Genomic DNA, 14091 nt, shown 5'->3' on the forward strand with positions numbered 1-14091 from the left:
ATGTGGAAATCCAGCATTCAGGATGGGAGGAGAGTTTTGCCACGTATGTCCTGCTGAAAGACCAAATCAAAGCTGGGTCTTAGCAAGACGGATCCTGGCAAAAAAGACAGATTCGGTCCTCATTCTGAGTGGACAAGGACAACCCATCCCGAATGCTGGTTCCACCGATGATAGAGAATGGACAGTCCCATATTAAAACCATGTTAGTTAGATCAAACCATTAAGTAAAGAATCTGTTCTTGCCTCATCCATTTTTTGGGTATAACAGCAGAATGTAATTAATTTGTAACACATAATTCAAGGACTAAATATAGAAGGTTCACAAAACATCAGCGTTTTGATGCTGCACATCAAGTTTTCCCCTTCGGTCTATTTTACTTTAAATATCCCACTTTGTACTTTAGTTTCATAAATATTTTAACGTAACAATCTAATAAGTATTCTTAAAAGGAAGATGTAAAGGTCTGTTTCTAGCATTCATATAAACTGTGATAGGGAAAAATGTATTGTAAATACAAACCTGATCAATATTGCAATGTTACTTTAAATTTAAGTTCTATGTAGAAGGCCTGGACCCCTAAAGGCTTCTAAAAGTACAATGGTACCTCTACCTAAGAACACTTCTACTTAAGAACTTTTCTAGATAAGGACAGGGTGTTCAAGACTTTTTGCATTTTCTTAAGAACCATTTTCTACTTAAGAACCCGAGCCTGGAAAAATTTCCCAGGAAATTTGAGAGCATCACAAAGGCCCAGCCAGTTTCCTGCCATTCCCCCTTTAATTCCGGCCATCTCGGGCTTTTCTGGGCTGCCAGAGGAACCTTTCGGTGGCGCTTGAGGAGGCTTTGGCAGTCCAAAGTGAATGGAGCGTTTTCCTTTCTCTGGGCGCTTGGAGAGGGAATAAACCACTTCGCTGTGGTGACTCCTTCGCGCTGCCTCCCATACACCTGGCGCGAGGTTGGCTTCTGGAGCGTCTGGGCACGGAAAGGCAAAAGGGGGTGCTTTGCCCCAGCCGGATCAACTCGGCTTCAGCCAAACCGAGGAGTCACCACAGTGAAGGAAAGGCGCTGGCTACAAAGCGAGTGAGCGAGAGGAGAGGGGAACCCTTCAGTTTGGGAAGAGGAAGCAGGTAGCAGCAGCCGCAGCCGCAGCAGCCGCATTTCGGTCAAAGGAGGGGGAGGTTCCCCCCCCCTCGCCCGCCTGGGTTTCTCTCTCTGGTGCAGTGTTCTTCCTCCTCCTCCTCCCACCCAAATTCCAAGCTTTTATTTCTTTCCTAATACATTTGCACGCATTATTTGCTTTTACATTGATTCCTAGGGGGAAAATTGCTTCTACTTTCAAATTTTTCTACTTAAGAACCTGGTCATGGAGTGAATTAAGTTCTTAAGTAGAGGTACCACTGCATATTAATGCATTGTAATTCTGCTTTTCATATTTACATTCTAATACATAAAGAAGAAAATCTATTAAGCCCTTTTCAGTTAAGATTCTTCTTTCTGTTATTTTTACCTCTCCAAAAATGTTAATCAGTCCTTTGAATTTAACTACTTGAATGCCAAAACAAAACTGCTTTCAAGAGTCTTTTTGGTATTTTAAAAAAGATTTCACTTAGAGCTTCCATCTATAGGATACTAGGTAAATTCCACTACTTCGAGTTCTTGTTTTATGCTATAATTTTATCTCAGCTGCTTTGCAACTACAAGTTTTTATTAAAATGTTTTGCACTCATACTTTGATATGTCATTTGGTTATTAAAATACCAATTGTGCTTTAAAGAACAGGAAAAAAATTCAGTATTAAATAAAAACACCAAATCTAGTGTGAAGTGACGTAGAGCTAATCTTGAGTATGCGGAAGAATGAGTGGGACTTTGTAAAAAGTATCCTGACAAAGAGTGTGAGAATAAACAAATTGTGGATTGGCAATATGGAAAACCATTGTATTCTGAGGATTATAGAGTTATATTTTGTTTTCTCCTTTATATTAACAGAATTATAGAAGCTTAGACCTCGTTCTCAGCTAACCAGTTTGTTTTTCTTGCTTACTTGCTGAATAAAGAGAAAGGGAGGGGAGGAAACTCCACACAGCTGCAAAACTTCCCTTATCTGGAAAGTTCTTAGATTTTTGTTCCCATCCCAGATCAGTCAAAGTCAGATCCTGCAGCCTTGTGACCACAGAAGGAGAGCCTTCTGGAGTCTATTTAATATAAACCCTGAAATTGCCTTTGAACTTCTGCAGAGGCTTGATGTTCATTGCTGTGTACCCACCCTGTTTGGAATGTCTCTGCTGCAGTCAAGAGGGCTCCAGACAGCTGAAGGGAGAGCATCCTGTTGTGCTTTTATATTTCTGATAATATCTGTTAAAGTTACTAATAAAGTTTAAAATCTCTTTACTTTTGTTCATTATCTCTGGATCCTCAAAGAACAAACTGTCTAAGCCTTGGCAAAATACACTACTTTGATTTTGCTTGGATTCTGCTCTGCCTGTGTCTTGATCTTGTTTATATCTCAAATGGCTAACATCTTCTAGTAAATGCTATACCCTTTATATCAGTGGTGGGATTCAAAGTTTTTAGCAACCCATTCTCTGCCTTAATGATTGGCTGGTTGGATGTGGCTGGTGGGCGTGGCTGGTTGGTCATGTAACTGAGTAGGCATGGCCAACTCAACATCATTCACGGCAAGGTTGGATGGTGCAGGTGGGCTGATGCTACAGAGATAGGGCGATTTCCGATGTACTATTCTGAGCCTCTTCCCCCCCCCCAATACCTTGGAGCAGTGGTCCCCAAACTACGGTCCGCTGAGGCCATTTATCCGGCCCGCGTCTGCATCCTGTGCTCCTGGCCACTGTTCCCTCTAGCGGCTAGGGGAGCTGGGCGTCAGAGTTGGGGCAAGGAGCAGCAAGGAAAGTGCGGGGAAGTCTTGTACCAGCAAAGGTTCGCACACACCTGTGCGCATGAGCTCATTCCACTGCCAGCCCGCCATATGCCTGGGGTGGTGGGGAGGCTGAGCACTCCGCCGCAAACTTCAAAGAGGCTCAGCACTGGCCCATCCGCAGCAAACGGTGCCGGGGTGGCAGTGGCTCTCCTTCCCCACTGCCTGTCTCTATCGCTGGCACCTCCCGCCAAGGCAGGGATTGCGCCCTGAGGAGGCGGTGAGTCTCTGTGCCCGCTCACTGAGGCACCTCCACATCCGAAGCCAGAGCGACAGCGGCGAGAACGTCCCCCTCGATTTCATCTCATTCAAGGTAAAGGAAGGCCTGCCGAAAACCGAGCCGGGCACAACACACACACATACACGGACACACCCGTCTCCTCCTCTTTTTTGAGTTGCCGGCTCCCGTTTTCTGAATGGGGATTGAATGGGAGTCCAGGGTCGGAGGGTAGAGAATTGTTGGGTGAGTCCTCTGTGGGGAGAGAAGAGGGAGAGTGAAAGAGGGAAAAGAGAGAGAGAAGTGGAGAGAAAGAAAGAAAAGGGAAAGAGAAGGGAAAAAGAGGGAGGGAAAGAGAAGTGGAGAGGAAGTTAAGAGGGAAGGGAGGGAGGGAAGGAAGGGGGAGAAAGAGAGGGTAAGGGAGGGAGGGAGAGCGATAGCAAGAGAGAGAGCATGAGAGAGAAAGAAAGCAAGAGAGAGAGAGAAAGAGAGAGAGAGAGAAAGAAAGCGAGCAAGAGAGAAAGAAAGCGAGCAAGAGAGAGAAAGCGAGCAAGAGAGAGAAAAAGAGTGAGTGAGTGAGTGAGTGAGAGAGAAAGAAAGCAAGAGAGAGAGCAAGAGAGCAAGAGAGAGAGAAAGTAAGAGAGAGCGAGAAAAAGAGAGTGAGTGGGAGAAAGAAAGCAACAGAGAGAGAGAAAAGGAGAGGAAGGAAGGAGGGAAGTAAGAAAGGAAGAGGAAATGGAGGGAACAAGGAAGGAAGGAAAAATGAAATGAATGGAGGAACGGAGGAAGGAAGGACTTTTCGGTGGGGGTGTAAAATGTTTTTAATTTTTCTCTCAACATACATTCAAACAATACAGTGCACCATCTAATTTTCCATGAATAAAATTCGGTATTTTGTTAGTAACTAATATTAATCATCAAAAAAGTTGCAAAAGTTTTTTTTCTAATGTTGTCATCCAGGTACATACTTTTCTTTAATTCAATTCCCTCCTTAATGTTCCTTTTAAAAGTAGACCAATTATATTTCTAACTTATTAACCATTATGCCAAAGTGCTTCCTTCTTTCTTTATACATTTTTCTATAAAACAAGAAAACCTTGTACAGTGATACCTCATCTTACGAACCCCTCATCATACGAACTTTTCGAGATACGAACTCGGGGTTTAGGATTTCTTTGCCTCATCTTAAAAACCCTTTCCGTCTTACGAACCTGAGCCAGGGTCCGTAGGCTCTCTTACTGCGCCTGCGCTCTGACTGCCGAAGGGATTCCCCTGCCTTGTGACTGTCACTGCTGGGATTTCCCATTTGCTTGCATGGGAATTCCCCACCGGAATTCCCCACCCCCTTTTGCTTGCACCTGAGGCGGGGAACGCCAGAGCTGTCCCATTTCCCTGCCACTTTCCCCTCTAGCCCTCCAATTCCGCTGCTCCCTGCAGCTGCCCCATCCTGCCAAAATCCCTGCTAGCCTGCCGCTTCCTTCACCCCATCTCGCTGCTAAAATCACCCCTCCGAAAGCTTCCTACACCACTCCAAATTTCCCCCAAAATTGCTCCCCCAAAACCTTCCTATCCTGCCACAAATTGCTTCTAAAATCACCACTTCAAAAGCTTCCTATCTTGCCCCAAATTCCTCCAAAAATCACCCCTCCAAAAGCTTCCTATCTTGCCCCAAATTCCTCCAAAAATCGCCACTCCAAAAGCTTCCTAAGCCACCCCAAATCACTTCCAAAGTCTTCCAAACTCACCCCTCCTTTGTAAATGCCTCGTTTCTCCTTGCTGCCTTTCTTCACTCCATTTGCCTTCGTTAGGACCTTGATTTGGGTGGCATAGGAAGTGGCTGGAGGGGCGATTTTTGGAGGAATTTGGGGCAAGATTTGCTTTTACATTGATTCCCATGGGAAACAATGTTTTGTCTTACGAACTTTTCACCTTACAAACCTCGTCCCGGAACCAATTAAGTTTGTAAGACAAGGTATCACTGTAAAGCCAATCAGAAGATACAAACAAAACAAAAGATAATTAAAAACAAAACATAAGCATATATGAATTTCAGACTTCTTCCCCCACTCTAAATAGTATGTTCCCATTTTGTTTTTTTACTTTAAAATAAAGTATGTGCGGTGTGCATGGGGGCTTGTTCATAGTTTTTTTTAATAGTCCGGCCCTCCAACAGTCTGAGGGACAGTGAACTGGCCCCCTGTATAAAAAGTTTGGGGACCCCAGTTGCATCTAAAGATTGCAAATGCCTGCCAAGCAAATGCTGCCCATAATATAAATTCATATATTTTAATAAAACAATTTTTTAAATAAAACAATTCTATGAAATGAGAAGAGAAAAAAATACTGCACATGTATTTAAGTAAGTAAGGAGCCCACAATAGAATGGAACAGGTGTGATGAAAAGATCTCGAATGAACTGAATTGATGGAATGATGGAAGAAATTTCTATTATATTAATAATTAGTATGTTTAATACTAGTTTCAAAGAAAAAAATTAAAAATTCTATATGCTGTGAAAATGTTTGTTAAATTATCAAAAACCAAAGAACAGCAAAATTGCAATATAAACTAAGAAAAATTGACACATTAGATAAATGGAATTGACACACAATATAATATAAAAACATATATATATATATATAATATAATAACATTATATACAGTAAAAATGTTAAAAAACCTTCTGCCACCAGCAGGCAGTTAGCGTGCTTCCCCACCCCCGTAAGGGATAGGTGTCCCAGTTATTGAAGAATTACCACATGAACCACTATAGTAGGAGAAGTATTGTGAAGGAGAAGTTGTCCAAATCCACATGGATGCTTGAAAGACTATCCTCTGTTACACCATCATGTTGGAGGAGTAATACTTCATTCAAAAACCATGGCTCAGCTGGCCCGGCTGGTAGCACCATGTCAGGGCCCCTTTCCAGGATTACAGGAGAAGAAGGTTAATGGTTTTGAAGGTGGAAGAGGACTTTACACCCCAACGGCAGATAAAGTGGCAAAACCATCTTCTATCTAGGAGAAGGGAAGCTCTGATTCCAAATTTCCACTGCCTTGTGGCCAGTGTTCCCTCTAATTTTTTTTTTTTTGGGGGGGGGGGAGGGGGCGGAAAAGTATAGTGTCTGAGCGGCAGTCCCTTCAGGACTGGGCGGCACAGAAATAATAAACAAACAAACAAACAAACAAACAAATAAAAAACCCACCCTTTTTGCCTCAGAGAATTTCAAAATAAAATACTGTACTGTGTGTCTATAACAGTGAGCTCATAATAGGACAACTCTATCAATATCAAAATGCCACTTAAATAGTTGAGCTAGTTTCAAACTAGATTTTGATTTTCTTTCTCTCTTCCTTACTCCCATTCTTTTTCTTTCTTTTCCTTCCTCTCTTTTTTTCTATCTGTTTCTCTCTCTTCCTCTCTTCCTCTCTCTCTCCTTCCCTCTCACTCTTTCCCTCTCAGCTTCTGGGCAGGTTTGGAAAACTCTGAGTTGATGATGATTTTTAAGTGAGCGATTGCTCACTGCTCAGCTTAGAGGGAACTATGCTTGTGGCTACATCCAGTATTGGAAAAGGCTTCAGGAGTAAACCTTGAGGCAAAATCTGGAGCTGGAGTCTCAAAAGTAGTTCATGATGTGTACAGTCATGTTCTGATAACTGCTGTGATGCAGCTGGAATCAACTGTATTGGCTGTGCTGTTCCACTGGATTATTTCAGCAATGTGGAGAAAGGGAATCTGTTACCTGGGTAACAGTCTATCTTTTATACCAGTGATGGCGAACCTTTTTTCCCTCAAGTGCCGAAAGAACGTGGGTGTGCACTCTCGCACATGTGAGTGCCCACATCCATAATTCAATGCCTGAAGAGGGTGAAAACAGCTTCCCCCACCCCCCGGAGGCCCTGTTTTCCAACTATTGGTGAACCCAGTAGGCTCTTGTTTCACCCTCCCCAGGCTCCAAATGTTTCCCTCCTTCACACCCCCCCCCCGAGGCTCTCTGGAAGCCAAAAATACCCTCCCAAAGCTTCTGTGCAAGCCAAAAATCAGTTGCACACACATGCACAAGGTGCACACACATGTACTTTGGAGCTGAGCTAGGGCAACAGTTCACATGCCAGGACATATGGCTCCCCATGCCACCTGTGGCACCCGTGCCATAGGTTCGCCATCACAGCTCTATACCATTGATGACAAACTTTTCCCCCCTTGGGTGCCGAAAAAGTGCGTGCGTGCGCTATTGTGCATGCGCAAGTGCCCACACCCATAATTCAATATCTGGGGAGGGTGAAAACAGCTTTCCCGCCCCCGGAGACCCTCTGGAGGCTGGAAATGGCCTATTTCCCAACTTCTGGTGGGCCCAGTAGGCTTCTGTTTTCCCTCCCCGGGCTCCAAAGGCTTCCCTGAAGCTGGGGGAAAGTAAAAATGCCCTCCCCCATCCCCTGGAGGTTCTCTGGAAACCAAAAATGCCCTCCCAGAGCCTCTGTGTGAGCCAAAAATCAGCTGGCTGGCACACACATGCACAATGGAGCACCCATGCCATAAGTTCGCCATCACTGTTCTATACCAACCTACCCAGGCCTCATGCTTTGGAGAGGACATTCCAGCTTTGCATACAGCATTGAATCAACATGGAAAGCAGCAATCACTGGTTTTTGCTTGATTGGCATAGAGTGTGACACCAGAGGCCTCTTTCAATGGTGGGAGAGGTCAATATGCCTCACTGGCATAATGACAAGCAGACGGATAACTTTGCACTGTGCAATAACGGTAAGAAACCCTCGGTTTCTCTGACGATCTGCAAGAAATAGATGACATATGCAAGCCTGCTGTTATTGATATAGAGCTGAGCAGATTGCAAATTGATATCGTTACCCTTCAAGAGACAGGGCTCTCAGACTCAGGAGAGAAACTTCTCATTCTTCTGGCAAGGAAAACCATCAAATGACACTAAGGAATACAGGGTGCGCTTTGCGGTCAAAAACACCCTACTAGGATTCATCACTCCACCTGCCATAGGGAGAGAGAGGATTTTGTCCTTATAGCTCCACTCACTAGCAGGACCAGTTATTCTTATTAGCACATATGCACCAACTTTATCATCATCAGTAGAATCTAAAAACCAATTTTACGATGAGGTCACCACTATCAAGAAATTCCCAAGAAAGAGTTACTGTTTATCCTTGGAGATTTTAATGCCAGTGTTGGAACCGATTTAGTTCTTGGCCTACCTGTTTAGGTCAGTTTGGCGTTGAGAAGATGAATGAAAATGGCCAATGCCTTTGGAGTTTTGCTGTTACTACGGTTTATGTGTTAGCAATACATTCTTCAAAACAAAGCCTCAACTCAGGCATCCAAGATCAAGGCACCAAGATCAAGGCATTGACACCAGCTCGATACTGACCAGGTGTTCTAATCTCCCCAGTATTACAATGACACATAGCTATCAGGGTGCTGACTATGATACGGACCACTCCTTGGTATGCAGCAGAATAAAACTGCAAACAAAGAGACTGCATCACTCGAAGAAGGAAGGAAGACCACAAATCAACATCAGCAAGACCTGCAACCAGGGCAAAGTGGAGAAATTTGCTGCAAAGAGATAATCCACACAGAACTGCATGCAATCTTCTTTCTCTGTTGGAGGGAAGGTGGAGTATCGCAGGACATGAAAGATGCAAGTATCATTACACTATATAAAAACAAAGGTGACAGGGCAACTCTAACAACTACTGCAGCATCTCTCTTCTTAGCGTGGTAGACAACCTGCTTGCCCGTGTCGTATTGAAGAGGCTTCTGGTGCTTGCAGAGAAAGTCTATCCAGAATCACAGTGTGGATTCTGAGCCAACAGGTCCACTACTGATACAGTATTTTCTCTTAGACAGCTGCAGAAGAAATGCAGGGAACAAAGACAGCCACTTTTTGTAGTGTTTATAGATGTTACAAAAGCTTTTGACCTGGTTAGTAGGGACAGCCTTTATAAAATCCTCCCCAAGATCGGCTGTCCACCCCAGCTCCTCAATATCATCAGGTTCTTTCATGAGGAAATGAAGGGCACAGTAGTTTTCAACGGCTTAACATCAAATTCCTTTGACACTTAAAGTGGAGTGAAACGGGGCTGTGCCCTTGTGTCAACTCTATCCGGGATATTTTTTGTTGTCATGGTGGAGCATGTTTTTGGAACTATAACAGAAGGAGTCTATCTCCGGACCAGATCGGACAGAAAACTCTTTAGCCTCTCACGATTGAGAGCAAATTCTAAAGTCTAGCTGAAATGCTTACGGGATTTCCTCTTTGCTGACGATGCTGCCATTACTACTCATTCTGCCAAAGAGCTTCAATGACTCAGTGACTGTTTTAGCAAGGCCTACCAAGATTCTGGATTAAAAAATCATCCTGAAAAAAACGCAAGTCATGGGTCAGGATGTGGATTCACCTCTCTATGTTACGATCTTTGCAAAAGAATTGCCCATGACTTTGAGTGAGAACTTCAACTTTCTCATAAAAGCTGTCACTAAGCTGAACATTTCATGTGCAAAGAGGCCTTTGTCTTGGAGCTTGGTATTTAGCTCATTCATTAGTGTAGTCACATCAATGGCAAAGGCCAGATCTTCTATCCAGTGCTTAACTGAGAGCTCTGGGATGTCTTTGCCTTTCATCTCACAAAAATCAGGCGGGTCAGATGTGACCCATGGTCCGTCCCTTGTCCAAATCTGCTCTAGACACAGAAGGAGAGTATGGCTTAATAAGAAGCTGACAGAACATACAAAGATCCAGGTTTATAGAGCTTGTGTCCTGAATACATTCTTGTATTGCAGCGAGTCTTGGATCCTTTACGCATGGTAAGAGAGAAAATTGAATACCCTCCATATGCATTGTCTCCAAAGTATCCTTGGTATTACCTGGCATGACAAAGTTCCAAATAGCACAGTTTGAAATGTGCTGGAATTTCAGCATGTATACTATTGAAGCAGCAATCTCTTCCCTGGCTTGGGCATGTTGTGATGGGCAGATTCCGAAAGATCTCCTAGTGAACTGGTGCAGGGAAAGTGCCCCAGAGGGAGACCACAGCTGCAATATAAGGATATCTGTAACAGGGATTTAAAGGCCTTGGGAACGAACATTAACAACTGGGAAACCTTGATCTCTGATTGTTGGAGGATAAAGATGCAGCATGGCCTTCTCCATTTCAAGGAGGCACTTGTTCAGCAGGCTGAGGCAAAGAGGCAGTTTCAGAACCAGTGAAATCTGAGGGCCAGGCAGGGGACAGAATAGATCTGCGCTCAGTGTGGAAGGAATTGCCACTTTCGGATTGGCCTTTTTAGATGCTGTTCTAGGGACTCTTTCCGGAGCATGATACCACAGTCTTTCAAGACTGAAAGTTGCTACCACAAGTAAAAACGTTAAAAATTGAAAAGTGGCAAATGAAAATAGTAAAATTGGAGATAAGTTAATATGTGGACATGGTTTGTTCAGGGAGTAACTGGTTGATTGTTTAATATGTACATGAAGATTGCAATTCTTTTTGAAATCTGAAGAATGTTACTTTTCTCCTACAATAAGCAAAAGTTAGTAAAAGTGAAAGCAAAACAATAACAACCGCCCTGTAGGGCAATGGTTCTCAACCTTTCTAATGTCGAGACTCCTTAATACAGCTCCTCATATTGTGGTGACCACCAACCATAAGTCTAGTGCCAATTCTCCCAACAGGCAGGAAAATCAGACACCCACACTGTAAATGCCTGATTGATCGGATTTTAAAAATATGTTCCAAGGTGCCAGAATAGAAATTTAGTTCCTAACACCATGGGAAATTTGTCTTTTCCCATGGTCTTAGGCAACCCCCGTGAAACGGTCATTCGACTCCCAAAGGGGTCCCAACCCCTAGGTTGAGAACCACTGCTGTAGGGGAATTAAAATGTGCCTAAAAAATATTTAACAGAAATTTGAAAGAGAATAGAAATTTGAAAGAGAATGAGCAAAAATTGGGAAGAACATAAATTAGTACTTTTTATCCAAGATAGGATACTTTACTTTACAAACAAGTAGTTTATAATTTTTATAATTCCTTATTGCTGATATTTTTGGGTTGAATTTACAAAAATACAATTAAAATGTCTAGAAAAGTCAGGTGTAATTTAATGGCCTCTTTCCCAACTTCTGGGGGGCCAATAGGGTTGTGTTTAGCCCTCTCCTGGCACCAAAGGTTCTCTGGAAATTAAAAATGCCCTCCCAGAGCCTCTGTGCAAGCCAAAAATCACCTGACTGGCAAACACATGCACGTTGGAGCTGCTAGGGCAACAGATCGCATGCCAGGAGATATGGCTCTGTGTGCCACCTTCTAGAATCCTATTTTTCCCTCCGATCTGTGGTTCTATTTTTTTCATTGCTTACCTAGTACTCTTGATGTTTCTTGCAAAATTTTCCACTCTTGTAGCTTTCTGTATTTCTTCCCTCTTCTTGACTTTCCATATTTTTTATTCTCTGATTTTTCAGTTGGTTCCTACTTCTTCATTATATATTTCATTATATATTTCCTCTCCTTCCTATCAATTCTGGGTTTCTTCTTGCTATAGATTCAAATTGCTTTACCTCTCCCTCTTTTCTTGTTTTTAAACCATTCCACATATTTTTTCCTATTACAAGAACTATCCTTATCCTGCTTTTCCCAATCTTTTTTCTGTTGTCTCTTTTCTCAGATTGAGCAGCTCTTGCTTCCTCAGTGTATAACCTCAGTCCCAAGTCACCATCTACTGGAGACCAAACAAACTACACCATTTTATATTTTACTATACAAAAAGGTGAAGATGGAGAGAGATCTAACACTATTTATCTACTAAAAACAAAACAATTATATGCAGCACGTTTTAAAAATACAAATGTCCCTTCTCACTTTGGAAGTGCAACACTCAGCAAGTCATGAAGCATTTAATGTGCTATTTGAACCAAATTACATTACGAATTACATACTCTTGAATTAGGACAATTTGAGGTTAGTTTGTTCTGTTTAGTGCATTAAGGCAATAAGGGTGGCTAGCTTATGAAACAAGTTGTGTGTATTTATAAAATTAGAGTATCTCAATAATGCCCAATTCAAATTAAATACACACTAGTGTGTGGGACAAAACCAATCTCCAATTGGAAGATTGGAGCTTAAGTAAAATTAGAGGTTTCCCTTCTCTAGACATAATAGTTTCCAGCCTTAATAGAAATGTTGGTTCACAATATGATGGAATTAGAGGAGGGTGGAAAATAAAAGCATGGACAATACTACCTAAAATACCAGGTAATGCAGGACCCATACTAATTAAAGGTTGCAAGTTATCTCAAGCTTACAAAACCAAGATCCTATGTTAATCCATTAAGACATGTACTATGTAAAGGATTCTAAACATGTGAATAGTTTACATTTTTACATATTAAATAGCAAAATACTCCACTTCTGTGGCAAAAGTAAGAAAGCAGTAGCAGCAAAAGATGGAGGGGGGAAAAGTGAAGTACATGGCCGATGAGCAAAAGCAACTAGTTCTGGCCCAAGAAGTATGAATGTTTGTTGAATGATTGTTTTATCTTGGGGTTTCTTAATTATTTTATATTGGTACTGTTTTATCATGTTCTTTATCATTGTTTATATTGCTTTTATATTATATTATTATTACTGCATGCCGTCAGAGTCTGCAAGGAGTTGAGCGGCTTAAAAGTCTAATAAATTAAATTAAATTAAATTATCTAAAGTAAACAGGCTGTGTCTGAGAAAATCTCGAAGCAGAAATTGTGCTTCAAACACAACTCCCAGTCACAGGTGTAAGAGACAGAAACAGGTGTGTCACAAAAGAGAGCACAAATCATGAATGCACTTTTTATTACGGGTAACCTTAAGTGAAAGTATATCGGAGAAGCATCTTGGCTTCTTTTCAAACACTATCAGCATAAAGAAAGGCTTGTTGCACGCTTGCCTCATGGTAAAATCGAGGCTTCCCGTTGTGGTGCCGGACGCGAGGTCGCATCTTCTAGCAACTCGACGGAGTTCAGGTCAAGGCTAGAAATTCAACGGCCCTGAAAGCGTTTCTGATGATATTCCCTCACACACATACACACACACGAACACCAACGGTATGAAAGCGGGCACTCCTTGGTCTGGAAGGCGTCAAACGGAGAAGCCGCGTCTGGGCTGTCGGGGGCGGCTGAGAGAGGCGCCCTCTTTTCCCACAGACCCCCCGCCTTAGCCCGGCAGGCGAGCCGAAACGTGCCGGCTGGAGAAGTGTAAAGCCCGGGGCGGGCGGGGAAGAGAAGCGCCAAAAGCACCGAGCGGCGCCTCAGCCTTCCTCAGGCAGTGCCGAGGGCCTTTGCGGAGCCTCTCGCCCAGCCGGCAAAAGCAGACTGTCGACCACCCGCCAAAGCCCGCAAGCCCCCCCCCCCCCCGTCTCGCCCGCGGCTCCCTAGCTCACCTGCCGAGGAGGGAAGGGCGAGCGGGCGCCGGGGAAGAGGCAGCAAAAGGCAGCAACGGCTGGGCCAAATGCCGCCGGGCTCCCGACTTTTCCTCCTCCGCCGCCGCCGCTTCGGCTGCTCTCATTCAGCACCGGGAGCCGCTTAGCGGAGGGAGGGGAGATATCTCTCCCTCCACACACGCGCGCCGCTCGGGACGGCAGGGGAGGGAAGACAAGAAGGGCGCATGCGCCCACTGTTCCCCTCTCCTGGAATTCGGCTTGCTGGGAAAAAAAACCGCGCAGGCGCCCACCGCTCAAACTCCAATGCTAGTCTAGATAGGCCTTAAACTCGAAGGCGAGAACAAATGAGCGCCTTTGACCGCATTGCGGGGGGAGAGGGCTCGTTTGGTCGTCGCGGAAACCTCCGTCTCCCCCCCGCGTTGCTTCTCTCCTCTAATCCCCGTCCCCCCAATAGTCTGAAACGGGGGTAACGGCAAAGACAAGCGGTTCAGCTACAGTC

At 43.8% G+C, this 14091-nt stretch overlaps 1 protein-coding gene across 2 annotated transcripts in view; it reads right to left on the minus strand.

Moving 5' to 3' along the window:
* RALGPS2 (Ral GEF with PH domain and SH3 binding motif 2) overlaps nucleotides 1-13866 on the minus strand; it is a 115618-nt gene extending 101752 nt beyond the window's left edge. The window contains exon 1 of one of the 2 annotated variants that reach the window (XM_070746679.1): nucleotides 13593-13866. The gene's annotated coding sequence lies outside the window, so the exon portion shown is untranslated. The remainder of the gene's footprint in view (nucleotides 1-13592) is intronic. The other variant, XM_070746681.1, reaches the window with a different exon arrangement.
* Nucleotides 13867-14091: the final 225 nt, after the last annotated feature.

The sequence above is a fragment of the Erythrolamprus reginae genome, chromosome 3 (genome assembly GCF_031021105.1).
Source record: "Erythrolamprus reginae isolate rEryReg1 chromosome 3, rEryReg1.hap1, whole genome shotgun sequence".
Lineage (NCBI taxonomy): Eukaryota > Metazoa > Chordata > Lepidosauria > Squamata > Dipsadidae > Erythrolamprus > Erythrolamprus reginae.